Source organism: Coptis chinensis, chromosome 3 (genome assembly GCF_015680905.1).
Source record: "Coptis chinensis isolate HL-2020 chromosome 3, ASM1568090v1, whole genome shotgun sequence".
Classification (NCBI taxonomy): Eukaryota; Viridiplantae; Streptophyta; class Magnoliopsida; order Ranunculales; family Ranunculaceae; genus Coptis; species Coptis chinensis.
Window position 1 is genome coordinate 114,432,164 of NC_141458.1, and position 12,742 is coordinate 114,444,905.

Here is a 12,742-nt window from a genome sequence, read left to right on the forward strand (position 1 = left end):
AATTTATAATTCTGTCATGTTTTATCTTATGTTTTAGGGAAACCCTAAACTTATTGTATTAGGGAATGACTTATATGTTTTTATGATAGTAAACTTAATGGTAATTAATAACAGTCAACAAACCACAATTTTGATTAATAGCTAACAAGACAACAGTACAAAATAATACATCAAGTCCCTGCAAATTAACATGCTAAATTTGCTTCATCTGTTCCTTTCCTTTAAGAAGAATCTTTGCATTAAATGCTTCAGATAAATCTTCTATGACTAACTCAATATTCAATTTCAAATTGGAATTGGACTTCGAAGATGATGACTCCTTCGCCTCTTCTTCAAAACCAACTTCTTTGGTTCGGGACTTCTCTTTCTTACAACCCCGCGAATTGCAAGTTCCAACCATTCAAACTGATCACACCTTGGGCATTTCAGAAACTTCTCGCCCTTGCTTCTTAGTTGAGTTGAAGTCCTCATGTCCCTAATAGTAGTACACATCTTGCACGGAGACCGCTTCTAAGGACAAGTATATGACTAATGGTCATTTGCTTTACATACAAAGCATCCAGTGCCTTTCTCAACTGCAACTGGACTACCAAGATCGTTGGGTTTGTCACTTGAATTTCCCATTAAATCATCCAGCCATTGCGCCAATTCACATTTCTGACATTTGATAAACCTTTTTTTGTTATTGTCTTCAAGCAAGTCGCATTCGTTGTTGCAATTCTTACAAATTACGTGCATCCAAGGGCATTGAGCTGTTTTATGTGTCTTTTGGCCACACAATAAGCATGAACAATCCTTAAACATTATAAACATATTTTAGACATACCACCCCACTGTTAAAACATTAATTAGTAATAGCCCCCCAAAGTTCAAATTAACGATAAACCAAAAAAAGGTCTAATGTCTTACCTTTTGAAAGCAACAGTAAGACAATATTAAGTACCTTGTAAATCGGAATGCAATTGGAGTTTGACTCATGACCGCCACCCATCTTCAATTTCATGGCTTTAGGGAGAAGATGAAGTCTGTTTTTTATAAGGAGAAGATGAAGTCAATTTGATGGCTTTAGGCAACGGCTAGTTTTACTTTAGTTTCGATCCGTTGGATAGAATGCACTGGATGACTCCACGTGTCTATCTACTGTGATTGAGAAGTAATTTCTTTGGTAATCTATTATGACCATTGGATTACTTTCACAGGATGGCGACACGTGTTTCACAGTTCAAACTTTGGTAAATAGTCCGGTGGCAAAAGAGTAATTACAAGATCATGGGTAGTTGGTGTCTTTTTCTTTGGATCAATTCTGACCTTTGATTTTTTTTGTTAGAGATCGTGACACGTGTCTAATTTGACTTGGTGTGATGACTCAAAGTCAAGGGGTTTTTTGCGTCATTACTCATGGCTAAGGGTAGTTTGGTCTTTTCACTCGCTGATTGACTTTCGAGATATGATCAAGACTTGTTGACTTGGGCCACGACGTGAAAATGGGGGGTAAGTCTAACTAATTTAACACAATTCCAGTAAGCATAAAGAACTAACGACAATGATTCTTACTAATTCACAAATATATAATGAAAACAATAACTACCATTTTTGACGCAATTAGATAATATATAGATGATTGCAAAACTGGAAAAGAGTTTGGGATTCAATAACCTTTTTCAAGGGTTTAGTTTCTCCCCCAACAGGAAAGAATGCCAACTGCTGCAACAATTCCTATTAAATCAGAAGAATCAAGGATTAATTAATATAAGAACAAACAAACAAAATTATAAAGCTACAAAGAGGTAAATAGAAATTTTTCGAAAGATATTTGTTCTTACTGAGTCGTTGCGTACTCTTACCAGCAAGAACTACATGTTTTGAGATTGAAGAGTTAAAGAGAAAATTAAAGAATCATTTTGCTTGAGAGAGATGGAGGAAGATAGCTTAATGGTGAAATGGGGAGAGAGCCAGAGAGGAGTATTCAATTCAAATTTGCGTTTTTCTTCTATGAGCACCTATCATAAATGGATACTAAATGGTTTCTATTAATTAATTTTGGTAACTGAAGCTAAAGTGAGTTAACATGGGCTATTAAGGGGAAATTAAACACAATTTTAGGAAGGTGCCAAACCCAATTTTGGAAACTCCATGGAAATGTTCCGTTAAATCCCCATTAGATTGATATTAAATTTGATTGGACCTTGCTTTAAACGGATTTTTTTAAAATGACAACTTCTTGCCTTTAAACCGATTTCAACCGTGTACTCTTTTCTCCCAAAACCTCCTATTATATTATATATGCGTTATTTAGAAGCCCAAACCCACATGATTCATTTAATTTATTAAGTAAACATTTTAAAGGGGTTTCAAAATGATATTTGTTGTACGTGTCCTTCTTCTAACGCAGATCTCTATGCAATCCCTACCACTCTTTGTTTTGCCATTTTGTTTTGTTATAATAGACTAGTTAATATCCGTGCCTTCGGCATGGATTTCATAAAAATACATCTTTGATAAATGTAGACCTCAGGTTTTGGAAAAAGAGCACATAAAAATATCTACAAATTACTTGAAAAGAAATGTAGACCAAAATTACACCAAAGATCTTGGCAAAGAAGCACCTTACAAACATCTCACACCATATCTCTATGCTTGAAAAGTATTTCTAGTTCTCTTCCAACTCTAGTCCAATATCCATGGAGTATCTTGCACCTCCGCCGCTTCATAAATTTTATCGAAAAAAAAACAGAGTTTCTTAAATATGTTTACAATATCATTGAAACAAATTATAAACAAAAATGTATATACTCATGCATTGCCCATGGACACCCAACAAAATAATGTCATGGTAACAATATTAAGTCTCGAAGCACATTGCTTGAAAGGATTTAAATCATCATGAAAAGATCCTATTGCTTGACGCTAGCTTCTATTTAAAAACTTAAATTGGAATTAAAACACTTATAGCAATTACAAAAAGACAATAAAGTTAACATAAATGTTTAGGGGAGCATCTTAAAGTACGGTAGTAAAGAAGGTTTTTTTGCTTATGGATGATAATGACTTCATTACAGTTACACTTATGTGTCAAAAAGATACTTACGTGTCAAAAGGATTGCACTTACACTTAAAGTACACAAAAAGGTGGGATAGTAAATCTGAAAACATGTAACAAATAAAAAAATGGGATAGTACATTTCTTTCATAAGCACCATAACCTACTCTTCATAAGAACCATTTAAGATTGTCAACACCTCCTTTGTTGGTCCACGAGCAACATCTGCTCAAACCTGAAACTTACATTATAAATCAACAATTTGAGTTTCTATATGAGAGTATAAGCCGGACATAAGAAAAAACTAATAGAAATGAGAAATAACATGCCATTACAACGACCAAATTCATACCAAATAGTAGCAGTTGCTACATGAGAGAAAAGTGGGTAAAATTTTAATCGTTCAATACATCCTTTACAAAAAACCATACACAAAACAAATGGATTGAAGGATGATTTGAGGCGCTTTGACGCACCAAGGATTCTTGGATGGTATGCTTACTTTAGGATAAGAACGTTTGTTAATTGTTTTGATTAGTTTAGGCTAAGTCCAATGGTGCGGAAAAATACCAAATATCACGGAAATTCTGATCCAATGGGGTTAAAACGCTAACCCGTCAACGCTATCGGCATAAATTTACCTATATATAGCGCCAGTTTTAACGAGATAGCGTCAAATCTACGCGCCAGTACGAGTGGCAGGTAGAAGAAATCTAAGCCACACGCCACACTGTGTGGCGGCTAGAATTTATTTTTTTAATTTTTTTCCCACATGTCTTTGAGAATGGCGGCTGGAGAGTCCAAAAAAAAAAAAAAAAAAATCCTTTTTTTAATTTTTTTTCCCCACACGCCTTTGAGAATGGCGGCTAATTTGGAGAGTTCAAAAAAAAAGAAAAAAAATCCTATACGCCATAGGTACTGGCAGTTGTGAAAAAAACCATTGGCTTGGGAACGCTTAACCCGCTAACTCTATACACTTTGCTATTGTGGTTTGGCGGGATGGCACCAAACCATTGGACTTAGCCTTACTTGTCAGGGGAAATAGGTGGAGGCTTCTGATCGCCTAGTACACTCCCTGATCTGTTTGTAACTTTGTGGCCCACTTCTTTGCGACATTATGTCATGTGTGGTAAGTTGGTATTTAACTTATTCCTCCTTTTCTTTTGATTATATTGACTGGGAAATTTGTTTTCTTTGTTCTCCTTCTTCTGGTGAGAGTAATTTAATATCTTTTGTCCATTGATATTGCAAGGCTATCAAGTCCTGTCTAGATATTGGTTAATGTGACTTTGACAGGAGAATGTAGGTAATTAGGTATTAAAGGGGCCGGGCTTGAGCTAGCCAAGAAAGAAGGGGCGGAGCTTGAGCTAGCCAAAAAAAAGGTTGAGCTTGACTTGTTTGACCAGTTCTAACTGGCAACACCATATTACAGTATTGCACACATTAAGCAAATACAACTATACTTGCATTTTGTGTAAGCGTTTCTCTTTGGATCATGCAACTTCCGTCCCAAGTTGGTTGAACTAATTAGTTATTAGTTTAACACTTTTTATTCTTAGTTGGAGTTTTCCATATATCATTAGAGTAGAGTGGCATATTATTCCTTTGTTAATACTCCCCATAAAATGTTTTACTCGTCTTGATATTGGTACTTCTTTCTGTAGCCACTTGTTTTGAAGCAGGAAATTTTAGGTTTCCCCCCGAAATGAAACTTTGTGAAATGAAGGGTAGGGTTATTTAATTTTCAGCATTCAGGGTTAGCTTCATGCTCAGACTGGAATTGATATTTTGTTGAAGGCGAGAAAATAAAACCACAGGCCACAGCTGCATATTAAGTTAAAGCATCTCTAATGACCACACCTAGATATGGTATAATCATTCTAGTAAAAGTGGTAACCAGGGTTTGCTTTGCTTAGTGTCTGGAATATTCCACTTGAAGGAGCAAAGCTAGCTCGATGATATAGGTGTTTGTCTTTCTGGCACAGATGAAAGACCCGAAAGTAAAACTAGGATATAAGTACAAAACAGCTTAAGAGTTTGTACGAGGTGGGTATTGGTAACAGACGGAAAGGTTGAATGCGAAATTCCGTGCAAGTGGTGAGGTGAGGCCTTGATGTAGTACAGCAGCAAGATGACTGACGTTTGTAGGTTCCTGAGGTAATTTGTAGGAAGACCGACTTCTATCCTAACAAAAAAAAAACATATGATATGGTTCCTGACTATCGGAGTGGTTACAAGGATGCCTTCTTATAAAAATGGTTACATGATTCCCTCTTAACAATGGTTCCTCCCTATCTGAGTACAAGACAATTTCAAATGGACCTTTAAGGGGTAGGCAAGCTTTACCTCACAGTGCCCATCCTTGCCAGGCAATTAGTAATTTAGGATCTCACCTATTACTATTAGCGCCGCCTTGTGTATTTTGACTATATTTTCCGAAAGAATAGAAAAAAAAAAGAGGGACCCACCTTTTCGTTGGTTGATCGTTGATATGGTCTTGCGAGTTGTGACACGGCAGCCGCAGTGGGAAAAACTAAGGCTGGGTGCAATGGCTCCCCATTCCCTCAAAAATGGAGGGAGTGGAGGTGGTTTTTGCCTTTTATCTCCATAATACTCTATATATAGAGACTAATATTGAGGAATAGAGAGTGCATTCCATACAAGTTGACGGCGCCACCTTGAGTGTTTTGGGGTGATTTTTTTCAATTTCATAGTTGCGCCATTTGAAGTGGCGTGGTTTTGTAAAATCCCAAGTTTGACCACCACTTGAAGTGGCACGGAATGTATTTTTTTTGCACCCGTTGAAGTAGCGTTTAAATGGTCCGAATGATTGGACACTAAAATTTGAATCCCCATTCTCAAAACACATTTTTTAGTGGAATAGAGATAGAGGGTGATGCACCATTGGATTTCTTCTAAAGAGGCGCGTGAGGGAGAAAATGGGTGGCTTTGTCTTGAAGGGTAATGGGCCGGACTTTGCTTATTTCCTCACGCTACCATGTTTTTAGGATTTGCTATAAAAAAGAAGGGGTGGTTGGGTCTAGGGTCGAAATGGTGCGGGTTTTGACCGAATCCGACCGATCCAAACCCATTTCAACGGGTTTGGACCTTAATAATGAGTCCGAGGAATAAGAAAATGGGTCGGATATGGATTATCCATTTTAATTCGGATTCAAATATGGTTTTACTTTAAATGGTTTGGATCCTCCTAGATCCGAATCCAAAATATAAAATTTTGTTAATATATCTTCCAAATAATAATAGGTCTCTCTTTGTTTGTAGACACGCAAGTGATTGAGAACTTGTGGTTCGCAATTCGGGTCGGTCGGGTCGGATCCGATTATCCCATTTTATATCAAAATGGTTCGGATATGGTATGCCATTTTGGATCCATTCTTCAAAATGGATCCGGATCTGGTTTTGTATTGAAAAAATGGATCTGGGCATGGATATAGTCTGATCCGACCCGAACCCGCTCCATTTCCAGCCCTAGTTGGGTCATTACAATCTATATCAGTTTTTAACTCGCTCTTCGTTAAGGCGGTATAGGAACTTATATATATAAGTACAAGGGTGTGGAGGGAACAACAGAAAGTGATCGAGACTCGAGAGCGAGTTGTGAAGGAAGGGAGGCAAAGTTCTCTGAAGCCAAAAACAAATTTTAGGGTTCCTTCTAGTTTCATTATGCCAAAATTAGGGTTTGCAAACCAAAACAATTTTTTTTTCAAAAAAAAAATATTTTGTTTTTCAAACGAAAAGCCATTTACTCTCTCTCCTCTCTGTTTACTAAAATAAATCAAAATCAATTTCTGATTGACATAGGTTTCTACATAGCATATGAGTGTTTTGAGGGTTGGTTTACGTTGAGGGTTGGTTAGTTGAATTAGTACTGAAGTTTTGGAGGACTCCCCAAGTTTGCATTTTTCCCAGAAATATGTTTTGGCTTATACTTGGTTTTAAATTGGGTTTACCTTTAATCGTTTTTTCCCTTATAAACTATTTGTTTGTTTTATCATTAGTTGTCTCTGTTTTGGTTTCATTATATTTCTTAAAAAGTTGCATTCTTCTTTTCATATCGTTCTAAGTGATAAGTGTCTTCTTGGGAACGCTGGATTATGACATTTATCCTTGATACTGTTTTCTTATTAATTACTACTATTTTATGTTAACAAAAACTAGTTTTAAACCAAGATCTGTTTTAGAAACACAAATATTATGTACTTAGGTTTTTCTCTAATGGTTTTCAAAAAAAGATAAATAAAATCTGTTATATAAGTAACCAATGTCATTGTGGGAACGCTGGATTGTGACATTTGGTTTACAGTTTTCTTGTCGTGATTTCGTTGCAATGGTGCTATCTTCTTACTGCACCTTTTTTACGATTACAAAACTTGTTAATAAGTTATGTGATGAATGTCTGTGGGAACGCTAGATTATGACATTCCGTTTATTTTTGGTGATTTCTTCAATTTATCAAAACTGTTTATTCTTCTTATATCAAAACTGGTTTCACGTATAAGGTCTTTATCTTTGAAAAGATAACATTTTTTTTTCTTTCAAAACAGAGTCAATAGCTTGTGAAGATATTTCTCAGAGGATAGAAATGGTGGCGAAGATTTAGAGTTAAGAATCTAATGACAATTCTCGAAACACTTAGTTAGTAAGCATACAACGGTATGTATATTAACACTCTTTACATTGTTATTATTTATTATTTTAATTAATTGTTTCAAAGGGTTCTCATAGGATGTGAGGAAAATCTTAGGCAATTGAACTTGTTTTGTGCAAAGGTCATGCTCGAATCGCTTTGATGGTAACAGCTGAAAGGAAAGATTTCTAGTTCAGACTAGATGATGTAACTCGATGATCACGTGGCTAGTCCCTGGGGAGCAGAGCATTGCGAAAATAAATATCCGTGATTTCTGATGAAGATTACGCCATCCTCTTAGTAGAGTCCTTCACTTCTTCTTAAATGGAGTTTCTAGGTCAACTAGCCTAGACTAGTGCAATTTTCTCTTTATTGGAGCAGTTGATTGACTCAATTCTTCGACTGAAGGTAACAGAGATGGGGTCATGGGGAGGCTTCCAAATCAAACACACATGAATACTCAAACTGGTACCTGATGTGGACTGCGTCAGGATTGCTGGGTGACTTGCACTAGCGAGGTATGTGTGAAACTATCCTTGTATTACTACTTGTACCGGATAATTCTAGATACTCAATGTTCGTGTTCATGTCTTTTGCTTTTTTCATTTATGTTTACTTGTGGAGTGTGGACACTAATGATTGAATATCTTGCTTCAGTGTGATCTAATGTAGGAACTTGAGATCTGACTCTTGCCCAGGATCGATCTCAGGAATCAAGCCGTATAACGAGGGGTTGTTTTGGCCAATGCTTGTGCATGCTATGAATTGGATGATTATTGGCTCCCAGGGTTCTTGCATGGTATGCTTACTTTAGGGTAAGAACTATTCCTTTAGTGAGCTTCAGCAGTTGTATTTTTTTTTTTAATGTACTTTTACTGGCCTCGGAAATAGGTGAAGGGGCGTCTGATTTCCTTGTCAATGTTTTGAAACACGAAGCGCTGGGTTAGGCGTTTGACCAGCCCATGTCGCGAGCCGTATGAATAACATAGCACAGCTATTGTCCATTGAGAGCGCATGGATGCCAAGTCCTAACTAATATTGGATGGTGTTATTTTGGCAGGGGAAGGTAGGTGATTCTAACTGGTAAGTCTATGAATAGTGCTAACAAGATAGACAGGTGTATATGGAATTACTAAAAGAAAATCAATGTTTTATGTTTTCCGAGAAATATTAAAATATTTTTAGTTTTGCAACTGGAATTCATGTTTTGATATATGAATTCTAGGGTTTATTCAAAATCAATTTCTGATTGATGTAGGTTTCGAGATATACACTCATGCTATGAATGTTTTCTTCCCACATTAATACTGTTCTTGTGATTGTTGAAACCACTTTCAACTACATAAAGAGTGTGTGTTTCACAGTTCGGAAGAAAAAGTGAAAATGGAAGGCATGAAGTGAATAAGAAGGTTTGGCTTCATAACTTTAAACATCAGATTAATCGTTAATTTGTTCAGTATAAGAATTTGTTGTTTACTTTTTTTATATTGTTGTACTGTAGGCAGTAATCTTTGAATAGGGTAATGAGTGTGGATGGACCACCGTTCAAACTTTATGACGATGGTTATATGCTCTTCGTTGAGGATGCTTTATATGCTCTACGTCGAGGTTGGTTAGTTGAGTTATTGTTCCTGATCAGTACTGAAGTTTTTGAGGACTCCCCTAAGTTTATAAACTCTTCTTAATCCCAGGAATCTGTATGCACTTTCCTCCTGAGACGAGCAATTTTTGTCCCAGGTATTTGTTTTCGGGCTTATACTTGGTTTTCAAATTGGGGTTTTAAACTGGGTTTAGCGTAAATCGTATTTTTCCCCTATATAACTGTTTTCTTACAAAATCAGTAAAAGCTTTTCTAAAGTATTTGTTTTTTCTATCATTGCTTGTCCCTGTTTATGTTTCATTTTATTTCCTAAAAAGTTGTATTCTTATTTTCATATCGTTTTAAGTGATAAGTGTCTTCTTGGGAACGCTGGAGTATGACATTTATCCTTTATACAGTTTTCTTATTAGGACTATTTTATGCTAACAAAAACTTGTTTAATACCAAAATTTAGTCTGTTCTAGAAACATATTTAATATGTACTTTGATTTTTCTCAATGGTTTTCAAAAAAATGAAAATAAATAAAAATAAAATCTGTACTTATATAAGTAACCAATGTCATTGTGGGAATGCTGGATTGTGCCATTTGGTTTACAGTTTTTTTGTTGTTATTTCGTTGCATTGCTGTTATCTTTTTACTGCACTTTTTTTTTACAGTTACAAAACTTGTTTATAGTTTATGTGGTGAATGTCTGGGAATGCCAGATTAAGACATTCTGTTTATTTATTTTTTTTTTCAATGATTTATTCTATTTATCAAAACTGTTTTTTCTTTCTACATCAAAATTGGTTTCACATATTAGGTCTTTATCTTCAAAAAAATTTTGTTTTTTTCTTTTCAAAACATTGCAAATGGTGGAAACGATTTAGAGTTAAGAGTATAATGACCATTCTGAAAACACATAGGTACAAACGACGTATGCATTCCATAGTTATACACTGTTATGACCTTTTGGGAGTTTTGGTAATATCACTTGGCTTACCTGCATACTTAGTTTGTCGCTGATAGATGATGAGTTTAGTTCAAAATCACCAGATGCACACTCATATGTTATGTTTTCTTCTTATTTTCATAGTTTTTAGTAGGTGATTCGATTCCTTCCTACACTAATATTGTCATCCTGATTGTTGAAGCCACCTTCAAGTACGCAAGTAATACAAAGACACTGCATTCGAGTTACACTTTGGTTCTTATAAAAAGAAGTGCAAAAAGAAGAAGGCCCAAAGAGAAATAGGTGAGAGCTAGTTAAATTTTTCATTAATTCTTGCAAATGTTGGTGTGATTAATCAACGGAGGTTAGTTTCATGGTTGCATATGAAACCGGTCAGTACTGAAGTTTAGGAGGACTCCCCAAGTTTTCGGCGTATACCTGGCCTTCAAATTTGGTTTTTAAACTGGGTTTATCTTAAATCATATTTTTTCTTACAAAGTCAGAATATTTTTTGAAGTATTTGTTTTTTCTATCATTACTTGTCCCTGAGACGAGCAACTTTTGTCCCGGGAATATGTTTTCGGACTATACTTGGTTTTCAAATTGGGGTTTTAAACTAGGTTTAGTTTAAATCGTATTGTTTTTCTCTATATAACTGTTTTCTTACAAAATCAGTAAAAGATTTTGGAAAGTTTTTTTTGTCATAACATTAACAAGTGTCTTCTTGGGAATGCTGGATTAAGACATTTATCCTTGATGCTGTTTTCTTATTAGTACTATTTTATGCTGCTGACAAAACTTGTTTAATCTGTTCTAGAAACAGATGTACTTTTGGTTTTTCTGTAATGGTTTTCAAAAACAAAAGTACTTATATAAATAACCAATGTCATTGTGGGAACGCTGGATTGTGACATTTGGTCTACAGTTTTTGTCGTGGTTCCGTTGCATTGGTGTTATTTTTTTATTGCGTTTTTATGATTACAAAACTTCTTTGTAAGTAAACGATGAATGTCTGTGGGAACGCTGGATTATGACATGCTGTTTATAACTTATTTTACTTTTGGCGATTTCTTCAATTTTTATCAAAACTCTTTTGTTTTCCTATATCAAAACTGGTTTCACATATAAGGTCTTTATCTTCAAAAAAATTGCTGTTCATAAAACAGTCAATAGCTTGTTAAGATATTTCTCGGAGGATAGAAATGGTGGCGGTTTAGAGTTAAGAATCTAATGACAATTCTCTAAACATGTAGCCAGGTAGGTAGTATTCATACGACAGTACAGTTTACATAGTTATGAGCTTTTTTTTATGAGCTTATGAAGACCTTTTGGTAATAATACTTGGCTTACCTGCATACTTAATGTGTCGCTGATGTATGATGGATTTATTTCAAAATCACCAGATGCACACTCATATGCCATGTTTTCTTTTTATTTTCATAGTTTCTAGGATTATATAGGCGTTTCCTTCATACACTAATATTGTCCTTCTAATTGTCAAAACCACTTCAACTACACAAGTAATGTAAATACTATATGGTCAATTCGCAAAACACTTTGGCTCTTATAGAAGAACTACTAGATGGTGCAAAAATGTTGGTAAAATGGCGACGTAGCGTGGAATAAAGGCAAAAAGAAGAGGGTCCGAAGCCAAAATTTGTAACTTTGTACATCTGATTAATGATTACATTTGTTTTTTCCCTTCGGATAGTTCAATTTCAGGGAAGTGGACATTGGCCTTTTCAGGTGGTTTAGACCTTCTTGTTGACTTTGTGTCAGATTCACTTGTTTGGGATCGTATAGTGGCTCAAGGTTAAGCTTAAGAACTTAGTTACTGATTGCCAAATAAAATTTTAGCTTTTCATTCTGGCTAAATTTTGGACTCCCAGAATCTCTACTTTGTACTTTTTCTCATTTCTAAACCTCCGTTTTGTTTACACATTTGCGATGTTTTGAGGCCTTGACGAAATTTCCTGGAAGAGCTTTCTGACTCGGGTCCATCTCAAGCTAAAAGTAGACATAGAGGTATAGGTTATTACGACAACAATAGGAGAGGAAGTTGGCAGAGCGGGCGTAGATCTAGATTTTCAACATAAAATGCTCTCCATGACCGACAAGTTGGCAGAGCGGGCGTAGATCTAGATTAAAATGCTCTCCATGACCGACATACAGCCCAAATAAATGTAATCTTTGTTCTCAATGAAATTTTCTGTAATTAAAGCTAAAAGATGGTCGGGATGTCTAACCAATTGATCTCCCTGTCTTTATGGATCCATGTTGAAAAAGAGGAAAAATAAATCCAACAAGTGCAAAATCATGACGTTCAACCCATAGAGGAATCACAAGTGCAAAATCATGACTGGCGTGAAGCAGGAGATGCTCGGATTGCTCTGAATTTTCCAATGGTTTATCACCATTGGGCCAGAAATATTTTGAATATGGTCGGATTGCTGTGACTTGCCCACTGCTTTATCCTCCCATGTACCAAATATAAAAATATGATTATGAATATCGATGTTGA